The sequence below is a fragment of the Neophocaena asiaeorientalis genome, unplaced genomic scaffold, assembly GCF_003031525.2.
Source record: "Neophocaena asiaeorientalis asiaeorientalis breed wild unplaced genomic scaffold, Neophocaena_asiaeorientalis_V1.1 scaffold371, whole genome shotgun sequence".
NCBI lineage: Eukaryota > Metazoa > Chordata > Mammalia > Artiodactyla > Phocoenidae > Neophocaena > Neophocaena asiaeorientalis.
The window spans coordinates 6356488-6361297 of NW_020172369.1; the positions used below are offsets into that span (position 1 = coordinate 6356488).

The window sequence follows — 4810 nt, forward strand, 5'->3', positions numbered from 1 at the left end:
CCAAGATACCATGGTGGCTGTGGCCAGGTGATATACATGGATGTACTTCACAATGCAGATGTGACTCACAGAGTACCCAGTTAGTTCATAGGCACACTGTGTTGTTTCACTAGTATCTCGATGTATAATTGGATTAGAAATACTTGGCACCTGGAAGAATCCCCACACTTGCCTTGGGGCCATGGGGTAAGAGCCATTATGGTGGGAGGGGCAAATGGAAACTTCTGAATTTTTCTGCTCCTTACCAAGGTAGTAAACCAGTAGCAATGTCATATCTCTAGGGGAATTTTCAGATATTAGTGACACTGTCAAAGACTTAAAAAATGAGAGGTGGTGATATGTATCATATCATATCATTCCTTAACTTGCCTGCTCGTCCTATGCAGAGGTTCAGTGGATTTTGGAGAATGGCTGTGGATCCTTGTAAACCTTACCAGGTGGAGATCTACAGTATGTAGTATTTTTACTGAAGAAAATTAGCATATCACCTGGCACTTGATATGCAGTTATGACCTGGTCAAGACTTTTTTCTCTGTATCTTAAGGACCACCAGAAGCTGTTTGCTTTTACCTGGCAGAGACAACAATATACCATCACCAAATTGCCTGCCTGTGTCAACCCTCCTGCTTTCTCTGCCACAATAGGGTCTCCAGAGGCCATGATTGCACTGACATTTGACAAAATGTTATAATGATCCACTACATTGAGGACATTATGCTGATTGAATATAATATGCACAGAGTAACGGGTATTTTTCATGTCTGAGTAAGACCTATGTGAACCAGAGGGAGGGAGATAAGCCCCACAGAATTTCAGAAGACCGCCATCTTAGTGAAGTTTTTAGAAACCCAATGGGCAGGAGTGTGTTGCGACATCTCCTCGAAGGTGGAGGACAAGTTGCTGTACCTTGCACTACCTATAAAGAAAAAAGAAAAGGCATATTTGGTAAGCCTCTTTCTTTTTCAATTTAAGTTTTAGATTTACAGAAAACATGAGCAGATAGAACAGAGAATTCCCCAATACTCCCTGCCCCTCCATCCCCACATCTTGTTCTCCTTGTTATTAATGACTTGCATTAGTGTGGTACACTTGCTACAGTTAATGAACCAATCTCGATACATTATTATTAACTAACATCCATCATTTATTCAAATTTCCTTAGTATTAACCTAGTGTCCTTTTTCGGTTTCAGGATCAGTATAACACATTACATTTCATTGTTATATCTCCTCAGGCTTCTCTTGATTGTGATAGTTTCCCATATTTTCTTTGTTTCCAATCACTTTGACAATTTTGTCGAGTACTGTTTAGATATTTTGCATTATATCCCTTAATTGGAATTTGTCCGGTAATTTTCTCATAATTAGACTGGGGCTATGGATTTTGCAGAGGAAAACCGCAGAGGTAAAATGCCATTCTTATCACATCATATCAAGAATCTACACTATCAACATGACTTATTGCTGTTGCTGTTGACCTTGATCACCTGGCTGAGTTATTGTTGTCAGATTTCTCCACTGTAAAGTTCCTCCTATTGCTTTCCTGCTTGTACTTCTCGAAATGAAGTTGTGCACAGCATCCTCCTTGAGGATGAAATATCTACGTAAATTATTTGGAATCCTTGTACAGAGGAAATTTGTTTATTCTCCCCCACTGATTCTTTTTTTTTTTTTTTTTTTTTTTGGCTGCGTTGGGTCTTCGTTGCTGTGCGCAGGCTTTCTCTAGTTGCGGTGAGCGGGGGCTACTCTCCGTTGCGGTGGCTTCTCTTGTTGCAGAGCATAGCCTCCAGGTGCACGGGCTTCAGTAGTTGTGGCACGTGGGCTCTAGAGCGCAGGCTCAGTAGTTGTTGCACACGGGATTAGTTGTTCTGCGGCATGCGAGATCTTCCCGGACCGGGGCTCAAACCCGTGTCCCCTGCATTGGCAGGCAGATTCTTAACCACTGCGCCACCAGGGAAGTCCCTCCCCCACTGATTCTCAAATTGATTAATTAAATAATTTCACTGTGGACTTATAGCTATTTATTCTGTACTATGGGTTGTAAGCCAATTCTATTTCATTGATCTTGATGCTTAGATTTTTCCATTTTTGGCCCCTGGGAGTTCTTTCATTTGGGTCCTTTGTTCCTTTGACATTCCCTCATCATCGTGTTTTGTTTGTTTGTTTGAGTATAATACTTCCTTACATTCTGGCATTACAAGATGCTCCGGGTTTATTTTGTGTTTAATTTTGCTTAAATCAGTACTTTTGACAATGTGACTGTCTAATACCTATTAATATTTTAGTTAAAACATATAGTAAACACTTAGTATGTGCTAAGTGCTTTGTTGCATGCTGGGTGTAATGCTATCTATTTTTATCTATAAGCAGGTAATAATCATCTTGATTATCACTCACATTTTTAAACTCCTTTGCTTTTTACAAAGCTCCCCCCCCACCATACATTAGCTCATTTTTAAACCTCACACAATTTTTCTATGATAGATATGGTAGGAATTAATTATGATATCTGTTTCACAGATGAAGAACCTGATCTAGACTTTTAATAGATTTTTTTTAAAGGAGAAATGAAACTCTAGTTTATTTTAGTGAATGCAGCCTCTTTTGAATGCATGCAGCCATTTGTTCAGATTCCCTCTTAATCAATTTTACAGAGAGGTTTCCTGATTAATGCAACATTGTGAGCACAATGAATTTACATTTTGTTGTCTTACAGATTTATTCTTCATTCCCCTTCTCGTTCCGAGCCATGAAAATAATAGAAAGATTTAGTTACACAAAGCTTTGGCTTATTTCAGTTTACTTCAGAATATGATGGTGTAAATTGGAGAAAACTCTATGGAATATATTATGATTGCTCCCTTTTTAAGCATAAAATTTTCTAAGTGAAATAAAATTCCAGTATCACAATAAGTAAAATATTTGATGTAAACCAAGAATGTCAATAAACTTGTGAGTTATGGCACCAAATATGTTTTGACAAACACAATTGTGTAGAGACTTTAAAGATTTTAATACAGTTCTTGTCTTGTAAAATATGAATGCATCACTTTATGGTGAACTTATGATGTTGCAATGATCTCCTTTCAAATGCCTTACTTTGGAAGGAGCTTGACTTAATTTTTTGTCTCTCCTTTTTTTTGGATATAGATCCTATAACTTCATGCATAACTCATATGTTTTCTTATAGGACTCTGTTTGATGGACTTTGAAATTACAGCTCATGATCTTCTTTTTACTCAGAGGCAAACCCTTTCTTTACTCTGCACTGCACTCTAGTGTTTGCTTGTTGGCGTCCAGGGAGAGTGCTGAGGTGTGAGTTTTACTACAGTGACCTGTACAATGAATAGCTTCAGAGAAGCATTAGGGAATATTCTGGGAAGAGTGCATAGCTGAACTCTATAGGCTCTAGCTGAGCTGTTCCACTGAGCTATAGATAAAAGATGACCACATTTAGACACTTTAATTGAACTGCTTTTGGCTTTCTTCAGGTTTTATGAGAAAAGGGCCTTACAATACTCAGAAGTAAAAACTATGCTGTCACCATGTTCAGAATGCTGAAACTGAGTTTTATCTCAAGTGGAAATATTTTGAACTACATTTAAGGTTGGTTGGTTTGTCGCTTCAAATAGTTTTCCGGACCACTATCTTTTGGAGACTCCATTCATTTTTCCTGCTAATTTTTGACCTGATTTAAGGGGAATGGCAATATATGGAAATCTACCCTTCCATTATCACTGCTTATCTTTGGAGCATCATGGATATGTGCTAGGTGGTTCTTCATAGGGACACGCCTTTTGTAATAAAGCTGAAACCTTATGCTAGAAACAATTTTCTATTGAAGAACCTGTGACATGTTTGTAGGAACAAACCTGGACAAACCATAAATGTGATAGGTAAAAAGCAGAGTCGGATTTGCAGGCCAGGTTTATCAACACAATGAACTGGGTGATTTCTTGACATATGACAAACTCATTTACTGTTTGTCCAGGAAACAATCTGACATTTTCCCAGGGATCTTATGTGCATTTTAAAAGATTTAAGTAATATATGGCCAGAGCATTCAGTGTCAGTACTGGCGGAAGATTGATCAGTTTTGGAGGTAGCATCTAATCTATTCAAGGGATTTAATTCATCAAAATGTATTGATCTCCAACTATGTGCCATACGCCTTCCATGAGGTAGAGGATATGAATAATCTGTTTTCAAAGGACCCAGAGTATTTTCATAAAAAAATATTTAAATAATAATTCAAGGGAGGTTATTAGTATAATAGTAATCAAAGTAAATCTAACAGAAGAATGACTATTTCCAACTAGGAATCAAAATGGCTTCACGGAGGAGAGAAAGTGTTGTTTATAAAGTTCCAACTTTACGTAGTCCACATAACAATGGTATGATCCCCATTTTACATGAAAGAAAATGAACCTAGAAAAGTTAAGTACTTGCCTAGTATCATAAAATTAAGCCAGATATTTAAAAGGGAGTTGAGGCTAAATAACGAGTACAAACAGGTGCATTGTACTTTTCTCTCTGCCATGTGTGTTTAAAATTATACATAATTATACATATACACTGTTGGTAAGAATAATTCCAAAACCTCTTTCTCTTTTCAACTAACCATTATCAGGGTCCAAAAATAGAGATGGCAAACCAACCTATAAAATTGTTATTATTATATCCCTTTCACATATGAGAAAATGGGGGCTTAAAATGTGTTACGTGACTTGCTTGGTATTAAGCAAACAAATGGTGGATCCAGAATTTGTATGTTGGTCTTTTTTAACCTCTTTATTATGGAGATATATATA

At 37.2% G+C, this 4810-nt stretch overlaps 1 pseudogene; it reads left to right on the top strand.

Moving 5' to 3' along the window:
* Window positions 1-380: 380 nt before the first annotated feature.
* Window positions 381-4810, top strand: part of LOC112390737 (CDK5 and ABL1 enzyme substrate 2 pseudogene) — a 10082-nt pseudogene continuing 5652 nt past the window's right edge.